The following is a 10,166-nucleotide window of genomic DNA, read 5'->3' as shown; positions in this document are numbered from 1 at the left end:
AAGGTTTTTATCCATTTATACTTTGTTATAAAACTATCAAGTGCCTTGATATTAGACTGCCACTTAGAAGGGAATAATCATTTTTTTTTTTTGAAATCATCATTACTAATTATAATAGTATTTTGTTTAATTTTATGTGCACAACTTTTGAATATTATCAACCGGAAAATGATTTTCGCACATTATTGTTACATTATATAATTATTATAATAACTATATCACAAATTGAGATCAAAATATTTTAATTTCAAAATTATTAACCATATAAAAAAACCTTAAGTATACATATTTTTGATGTTAAGATTAATAAGAATAGTTACAAATTATCTTATCACTATAAAGAATGTTGTGGAGAAATATAAAATTACTTGACATTGTTATAAATTTGAAAATAGATGCAGAAAGAAATTTAAGTATTGTCAAATCACATATATGTCAATGGTATCTAATCATCTTTTTGTTATTTATTTATTAATTTGATCTACACGCATATTTCAAAATAATGAATATTTGTAGGGAGAATATGCAAATTTTAGTTTTTAAAATAGAAACATTACTTGAACTATCATTCAGGAAGATTTTTTTTACATTAAAAATCACTATTTTATATATATTAAAAACTATTTCTTTTAAGTGGAGAAAAAATAAATTACTTGACATTGCTATAAATTTAAAAGTAGATGCAGAAAGAAATTTAAGTATTGTCATATCACATATATTTCAATGGTATCTAACCATATTTTTGCTATTTATTTATTAATTTGATATGCATGCATATTTCAAAATAATGAATACATTTTTCTACCAACAAAAGAAAAAGATAATAGCCATATATAAGTTAATATACCAAAAATTTAAAAAAAATAAAAAAATAAAAAATCATATATAACACAACACAATATTTTATTTACACAAATAGTAAATAATATCTAATAAAAACTGTAACGACCGGTTCCCATCGTTATAGAAAAGCCAAGGGGGAAAATTTTGGGCCGGAAAACTTTTTCGTAGTAACTTGGAATTTTCCAACCTAGTCCAGATTTGGACAAAATCGGAGTCAGTAAAGTCTAGGGAAATCTGGTAATAATTGAGAGATCCAATTATGAATTTTGTCACATGTATAAATAGCTAAGACTTTAAGGAACCCCTACGATTTTACGAAATTGAATTCGGGTGAGTAGAACTTTCGAAACTGATCTTAGCGTGACTAGGTACTTTTTGAGTGTCATGGGACGAAGGTGTGTTGTGAAATGGGGGTTTGAAACTCTTAAATTGACTCAATGATTCCCTGCAAGCCGCTGTGACGGGATTATTTTGCTAGGGCAGGGCCGCTGTGGCGGGATGGGGATCGCCCTAGCGGGCCAGTCGTGAGTTAAGTCAGAAATACCAAAAACGTTTTATTCTGCACTTTTCAACTTTGAGAGCTAAGGAACGACCCCAGGTGTTTTCTTGACAGTTTTCCACCATTCTTGAGGCTAAAGGTAAGGTTGTCACTTCCCGAATCTATTTTTTGATCCGTACAACTTAGTTTCGTGGGTAATTACTATTGGGGAAGGATTTTGGAACTGTTTGGATGGTGGGAAAGACCCTAATTTGGATATTGGGACCATGGGTTTAAACTAGGGTTGATAGAGTTGATTGTAATCCGGGTAATTAAACATTGTTTATTTGATTCATGTGTTATATTAATTGTTTGTAGACCAAGAACAAGCGGAACGAATCCAGAAAGAGAGGAATCAAGTTTCTTAGGGAATTCAAGTTTTGTTCGAGGTAGGTGATGGTTGTGATTTCATGTTGTGTGCTGTATGTTTGTTCTTGCTTCATTATAATACATGTATATATGAGAATGTTGCATTATTGATCACACTAATTGTAAATGAGGATAGATGAATGATGAATGCCATGAATCATGACTTGATTGTATGATTTTGAGAATATACTTGTGATTGTGATTGTGATTGTGATTGTGTCTTGTTGAATGGATCAGGTGTTGCGTTTCGACACACTAACTAGGATCTATTGCCACGTTCCGGCATAACCATGGGATCGGGTACCACGTACCGGTACACTAACAATTTGGGTTTGGGTTCCATGAAAGGACCATTGACTTGACATAACAGTATATCTTGAAAATTGTGGAATGCTCCTTTTGTTCGTAAATGATGTGGATATTGTATATGTTGGGTGTATGCATGTTATCATTATGTTGTAATGGCTTATATATGTTGCACTTAGTGGGATAGCCGCATGATCCTACCAGTACCTTATGCTTTTTTACTGATACTGCACTTGCTTCTTTTTTTTTGAGTACAGGGCATCTTCAGGCGGCTATTGACAGACCTCACTTAGAATATAAGTGATCAATCGAATTCAAGGGTGAGCCAGTTCTTCCGGGCTGCCATGAGTTCTCTTTCTGTTTATGTCCATATTTTAGACTTAGACTAGTCCTTTAGATTTCTTATGTTTAAGTTTGGGGTTGCACCCTTCTTGTTTAGACTTAGGGTTCTTGTTAGAGTTTTGGTACATTGACTTTCAGGTTCTAGGCGTTATTTTCGCATTTGTTTTGTTAGACTTTTATTGGAGTTTATGGAACTCTATTTCTTTTCCTTAGCATTTAAACCTGCTTCCGTAACTTTAAATGCCTTAGTTTTGATTAAGTTGTGTAGTTCTCGGTTAGCTAATTAGTATCAATAGTTCTCCTACCGGAGGGTTAGTATGGGTGTCAATCATGATGGTATGGGTCGTGACAAAGTTGGTAATAGAGCCTAGGTTCGTTGATCTCGATGTACCAAAACGAGTCTAGTAGAGTCTTGCGAAACGATACGGAGACGTCTGTACTTTTCTTTTAGAGGCTATAAGACTTTAGGAAATATCTATGTTTTCTCTAGTCTCCTTTCGTGCTATGAAATGATTCCAAATGGTATCTGGCGATTCGAATTGGTATCTAACCTCCTTCACTTTTCTGTCCACACATAGTTAACACTAGGTTCAACGGCGTCAGGCCTGTAGCTCCTGTCGATGCCCTAGCTGAGGAATCTGCAACGAGAGGTCGCAATCGAGGCAGGGGTAGAGGAAGAGCTAGGGGTAGAGGCCGAGGAAGGGTGGTAACCACTAGGGATGGAGCACCGGTTGAAAATGCTCCCAGAAATTAGGCCCCTCCTGCACATCATGAAGAGGTAGAGGAGAATATAGAGGTTGAGAACAAGGAGAATGTTGGTTAAGAAGAAGAGGTGCAGGCTGAGACTACAAATATTCCTCATTTAGACCCAGTGTTAACTCAACAGATTATGTCGTTCTTGAAAGGATTGGTTGGTCCTAGAGTGCTTCCCTCTATTTAAGCAAATCAAGCTCCCACCAATCCCCCTATTGCTATCACTGTTCCCCAAGGTGGATGGAACTGGAGTAATGACACTTTCTTCCGTCCTTTGTTGGGTCCTGTTATGAATGGTAATAAGCATGAGATGTTGACTAAGTTCTTAAAGTTGAAACCGTCTGTGTTCTATGGTTCTGAGATGAGGTTGCCTATGAGTTCATCTTAGATTGCTATGAGAGAATTCATAAGATGGGAATTGTCCATCAACATGGAGTTGAGTTTGTGACTTTTCAGCTTCAAGGTGAGGCTAAGCAGTGGTGGGGAGCTTATGTGGAATGCAGATCTTCAGTTTTACCCCCACTCACTTGGACCCAGTTTCATGCTCTATTTTTGGAGAAGTACGTGCCTCAGACTTTGAGAGATCGTAAGAAGGATGAGTTCATGGCCTTAGATCAAAGTGGTATGAATGTGGCTTCTTAAGAAGCCAAGTTCCACGCTTTGTCTAGATATGCTACGAAATTGGTGACTACTGAGGAAGAGAGGATCCGTTTATTTGTTAAGGGGCTAAATTCTAAGTTGCAGGTATTTTCCGTTCATATGACTTTTGTAGGAAAAAACTTCAATGAGGTAATTGATTTTTTGAAGAAAGTGGAGGGGGTGAGGCGAGACGATCAGGATAAGGCATTGGCTAAGAAAGCTAAGAATTTAGGCAATTTTTAGGGTTCTTACTCCAGAGGTTCAAGGAGACCAACACTTGCAGCCCGGCCAATTCAGTCTGCTATGCCTGTTTCTACAGGTAATTACTCCAGAACTCTACCTCAGAATTTGATTCAGGATAGACAGGGAATCGCACCTTCGACGGACAACAGGCCATCTTTTGATTGTACTTGCTATAACTGCGGAGAACCTGGGAATATGAGGAGAGATTGTCCCCACCCGTGCATGATTGATTTCGCGTAGCAGCAGACTAAGGCAGTGGTACCCGCGGAAAATGGTAATAATGGTTGAGGACGTCCATAAGGTGGGCGAGGAGGAAATCAGTGAGGCCGCAGAAGTAGGGCAGATGGTAACGCAGGTAGAGGTACAGTGCAGCCAGGAAGGGAAGTCGCCCGTCATGATGACAGGGCTCAGTGTTATGCCTTTTCCGGCAAGACCTAGGCGGAGGCATCTAACGTAGTGATCACATGTACTATTCTTGTTTGTGACCAAATGGCTAATGTGTTATTTGATCTGGGTTCTACTTCTTCTTTTGTGTCCGTGCGATTTGCCTTAGAATTTGCTATGATTTGTGATATACTTGATGCCCCCATCCATGTTTCTACCCCAGTTGGAGAGTATGTCATAGTCACCCATGTTTATCGTGCTTGTCTTATTTTGTTTATGGGTTTCATACTTGGGCTGCTTTGGTGATTTTGGATATGACTGACTTTGATATAATCTTAGGCATGACTTAGTTGTCCCCATATTATGTTGTGCTTAATTGTAATACTAAGTCTGTGACTTTAGAAATTTCGGGAAGGGAAACATTAGAGTGGGAAAGGGTGTATAAGCCTAAGCAAGCTAAGATCATATCCTCCATTCGGGCTAGAAAACAGGTAGGGCAGGGTTGTTTAGCTTATTTGGCTCATATTCGGGATGTTGAGGTTGAGACTTCATCTATTGAGTCTATTCCTGTGGTGTCAGAATTTAGAGAAGTGTTTCCTATGGATTTACCTGGTATGCCTCCGAATAGAGATACAGATTTTTGCATTGATTTGGAACCTGGTACCCACCCCATTTCTATCCCTCCATATCGCATGGCTCCAACAAAATTAAGAGACCTTAAGGCTCAAATCCAAGAGCTTCTTGATAAAAGATTCATTCGTCCTAGTGCTTCCTGTGGGGTGCTCCTGTATTGTTTGTTAAGAAAAAAGATGGTAGTATGATGATATGTATAGATTACCAGCAATTAAATAGGGTCACCATTCGAAACAAGTACCCATTGCCTCGAATAGATGATCTTTCTAACCAATTGCAAGGTGCATCAGCTTTCTCTAAGATTGATCTAAGGTCTTGTTACCATAAGTTGAAAATTAGGCCCGAGGATGTCCCAAGACGACGTTTAGAACCCGTTATGGGCACTACAAATTTCTAGTTATGTCGTTTGGGTTGACAAATGCACCTGCAGCTTTCATAAGTCTGATGAATGGTGTGTTCAAACCATTTCTTGTTTCCTTTGTTATAATCTTTATTGATGATATTTTAATGTATTCGAAAAGTGAGGAAGAGTATGCCGACCATCTTCGTATTGTTTTGGGTGTTCTTAGGAAACAAAGGTTGTGTGCAAAATTTTCTAAGTCTGAATTTTGGTTGACTTCGATTGCATTTTTGGGGCATGTAGTTTCAAAAGAAGGAGTAATGGTAGATCCCCAAAAGATTGAGGCAGTTAAGAATTGGGTTCGGCCTAGCTTTGTAACAGAAGTTAGGAGTTTTGTGGGGCTTTCTAGCTACTATCGTCGATTTGTGAAGAACTTTGCTTCTATTGCCACTCACTTGACAAAATTTACCAAAAAAGAGATACCATTTAAATGGACTGAAAAATTTGAGGAGAGCTTTCAAAAACTCAAGACTCTCTTGACCACAACACCTATCCTAGCACTACCAGTGGAAGGTAAAGATTTTATTATCTATTGTGATGCTTCACATTCGAATTTGGGTGTTGTGTTAATGCAGGATAAGAATGTTATAACTTATGCATCACGACAGTTGAAGGTGCATGAGAGGAATTATCCAACACATGATTTGGAGTTGGCAGCGGTAGTGTTTGCTCTTAAGATCTGGCGGCATTACCTCTATGGTGCCAAGTGTGAAGTGTTTACTGATCATCGTAGCTTGCAACATGTTTTCACCTAAAAGAGTCTGAATTTGAGACAACGAAGGTGGATGGAGTTACTCAAGGATTATGATGTGACCATCCAATATCATCCGGGTAAGGCTAATGTAGTGGCAGATGCACTAACTTAAAAAACGCTGAGTATAGATAGTTTGGCTTGCTTGAGTGCAACTAAGCGACCTTTGGCTAAGGAAATCCAGACCTTGGAGTCTAAGTTCATGTAATTGGGCATCTCAAAAAAATGTGGGGTGTTAGCTAGCATTGAGGTGAGGGCCACATTCATTGATGAGATCAAGGCCAAGCAGTTTGAGGATGAAAATTTGAATGAGCTTAGCAAAAAGACTGTGATTGGTAAGGCACAAGAGACCACTCTTAATACGGAAGGTGTGCTCTGTTTTAAAGAAAGGATTTGTGTTCCTCGAGTTGATGACTTGATTCAGAAATTGTTGACAAAATTTCATGGTTCGTGATATTCCATTCATCCGGGTGTGACCAAGATGTACCGAGATTTGAAGAAACTTTATTAGTTGCCTAGCATTTAATAAAGATATAGCGGAGTTTGTGGCTAGGTGTTAAAATTGCCAACAAGTAAAATATGAGCATCAAAGGCCTGTAGGTTTACTTCAGAGAATGTCAATTCAGGAATGGAAGTGGGAAAGGTTAGTGATGGATTTCGTGGTTAATCTTCCCAAGACTTTGGGAAAGTTTGATTCTATTTGGGTAGTGGTTGACAGATTGACTAAGTCAACCTATTTTATCCCGGTAAGAATAGATTATAATGCTGAACAATTGGCTAAGGTGTATGTGAAAGAGATAGTGAGGTTGCATGGGGTGCCCCTCTCTATCATCTCAGACCGTCGTACGCAGTTTACCTCCAAGTTTTGGAGGAAGTTACATGATGAATTGCGCACAAAACTCACTTTTAGTCCAACTTTCCATCCACAAATGGACGGGCAATAAGAGAGGACTATTCAAGTGTTAGAAGACATGTTGAGGGTGTGTGTGATTGACTTTGGGGGACATTGAGATAAGTTCTTACCTTTATGCGAATTCTCCTATAATAATAGTTACCACTCCAGCATTGACATGGCATCGTTTGAAGCACTTTATGGGAGGAGATGTAGATCACCCATAAGATGGTTTGAGGCTGGAGATGTGAAACCCTTGGGGGTTGATTTAGTGATGGATGTTCAAGATAAGGTGAGGAGTATTCAATCTAAGCTTTTAGATGCCTAGAGTAGACAAAAGAAGTATGTTGACCATAAGGTAAGAGACATGAAATTTCAGACCGGTGAGAATGTTCTTCTTAAGGTATCACCCATGAAAGGGGTGATGAGATTTGGCAAGAAGGGTAAGCTAAGCTTGCGATACATTGGTCCCTTTGAGGTTCTTGAATGTGTATGGCCAGTGGCTTATAGATTAGCTTTACCCCCAATCTATGTGGAGTTCATCCGGTATTTCATGTATCCATGTTGAAGAGATATCATGGTGATGGGGATTACATAATAAAATGAGACTCAATTGTGTTAGACAAAGACCTTCAGTATGAGGAGGAACCGATTTCCATTCTTGATCGTGATGTCCGGAATCTGAGGACCAAGGAGATTAAGTCCATGAAAGTTCAATGGTAGCATCGTCCAGTTGAGGAATCTACTTGGGAAATCGAGAAGGACATGCGAGACAAGTATCCCCAATTGTTCATCGATTCAAGTACTACTTCATTCTTTCTCTAGCCTGTTTTCCTAAGTTTGTCACTCGGGGACGAGTGATGGGTAAATTGGTATCTATTGTAATGATAAGTTAGTGTCGTTATAGAAAAGCTAATGGGAAAATTTTTTGAGCCAGAAAATGTTTTCGTAGTAACTTGGAATTTCCCAACCTAGTCCAGATTTGGATGAAATTAAAATCAGTAAGGTCTAGGGAAATCTGGTAACAATTGAGAGATCCAATTATGAAATTTTATCACATGAATAGATAGCTAAGATGTTAAAGAACCCGTACGACTTTACAAAATTGAATTCGGGTGAGTAGAACTTCCGAAACTGATCTTAGCGTGAACGGGTACTTTTTGAGTGTCATGGGACGAAGGTGTGTTGTGATATGGGGGTTTGAAACTCTTAAAATCGACTTACTGGTTCCGTGCAAGCCGCTGTGGTAGGATTATTTTCGCCAAGGCGGGGTCGCTGTGGCAGGATGGGGGCTGCCCTAGCGGGCCAATAGCGAGTTAAGTCGAAAATAAAACCCAAAAATGTTTTATTTTGCACCTTTTGACTTTGAGAGCTAAGGAACGACCCCAGGTATTTTCTTGACAGTTTTCCACAATTCTTGAGGCTAAAGGTAAGGTTTTCACTCCCCGAATTTGTTTTTCGATCCGTAGAACTTAGTTTCATGGGTAATTACTATTGGGGAAGGGTTTTGGAACTATTTGGATGATAGGAAAGACCCTAATTTGGATTTTGAGATCATGAGTTTAAACTACGGTCGATAGAGTTGCTTGTAATTTGGGTAATTAGACATCGTTTATTGATTCTCGTGTTATATTAATTGTTTGTAGACCAAGAACAAGCGGAATGAATCCGCAAAGGGAGGAATCAAGTTTCTTAGGGAATTCAAGCTTTGTTTGAGGTAGGTGATGATTGTGATTTCATGTTGTGTGATGTATGTTTGTTCTTTCTTCATTATAATACATGTATGTATGTGAATGTTGCATTATTGATCACACTAATTGTAAATGAGGATAGATGAATGATGAATGCCATGAATCATGGCTTGATTGTGTGATTTTTGAGAATATATTTGTGATTGTGATTGTGGCTTGTTGAATGGATCGGGTGTTGTGTTCTGACACACTAACTAGGATCGGTTGCCACGTTCCGCCATGAACGTGGGATCGGTTGCCACATTCCGACATGAACATTAGATCGGGTACCATGTACCGGTACACTAACAGTTTGGGTTTGGGTTCCATGAGAGGACCATTGACTTGACATAATTGTATATCTTGAAATTGTGAAATGCACCTTTTGTTCATAAATGATGTGGATATTATATTTGTTTGGTGTATGCATGCTATTATTATGTTGTAATGGCTTATGTATGTTGCACTTAGTGGGATAGTCGCGTGATCCTACCAGTATACTGTGGTCCTGTACTAATACTACACTTGCTCTTTCTTTGTTGAGTACAGGGCATCTTCAGGCGACTATTGACAGACCTCACATAAAAGATCAGTGATCAATCGAATTCAAGAGTGAGCTAGTTCTTCTAGGCTGCCATTAGTTCTCTTTCTATTTATGTCCACATTTCGGACTTAGACTAATTCTTTAGATTTCTTATGTTAAGTTTGGGGTTGTACCCTTCTTTTTTAGACTTAGGGTTCTTGTTAGAGTTTTGGTACATTGACTTTCAGGTTCTAGGCGTTATTTCCGCATTTGTTTTGTTAGACTTTTGTTGGAGCTTATGGGAACTCTATTTATTTTCCTTTGCATTTAAACCTTCTTCCGTAACTTTAAATGCCTTAGTTTTGATTAAGTTGTGTAGTTATCAGTTAGCTAATTAGTATGAATGGTTCTCCCACCAGAGGGTTAGTATGGGTGTCAATCACTATGGTTTGGGTCGTGACAAAGTTGGTATCAGATGCTAGGTTTGTTGATCTTGACTGTTACTCCTCGAGCTACCCCTGGACGCGGACACGAGACCTAGGATAACAAGTGACCCCAAGCTAACCCCGCTAGCATGACATGAGCATACTAAGAATAATAATAATTGATGCAGAAGCTAATCATAAGTAAATCTGAAAAGATGGGGAATACCCATATACTAAAACTGAATATATGAAATCTGAGAGTTTAATACAAGAGAACTATCAAACCCAAATGCTAAGCTGAATCTAACTATGTCTGAAATAAACCTCTAAAACTGACTAGAAATGTTGGGACATGCTCCCAACTAGATCTAGCAAACTGAAACTAAAGACTAAAA

General features: G+C 38.5%; 1 pseudogene; it reads left to right on the top strand.

Annotated features, from left to right (window-relative positions):
• The first annotated feature begins 1,227 nt into the window (after positions 1-1,227).
• LOC125829400 (uncharacterized) lies at positions 1,228-7,918 on the top strand (annotated as a pseudogene).
• The last annotated feature ends 2,248 nt before the right edge of the window (positions 7,919-10,166 follow it).

Source organism: Solanum verrucosum, unplaced genomic scaffold, assembly GCF_900185275.1.
Source record: "Solanum verrucosum unplaced genomic scaffold, falcon-dt-bn FXZP01000019.1, whole genome shotgun sequence".
NCBI classification, from domain to species: domain Eukaryota; kingdom Viridiplantae; phylum Streptophyta; class Magnoliopsida; order Solanales; family Solanaceae; genus Solanum; species Solanum verrucosum.
The sequence above is the reverse complement of the archived record's forward strand: the minus strand, read 5'-3'. Positions and strand labels throughout refer to the sequence as shown.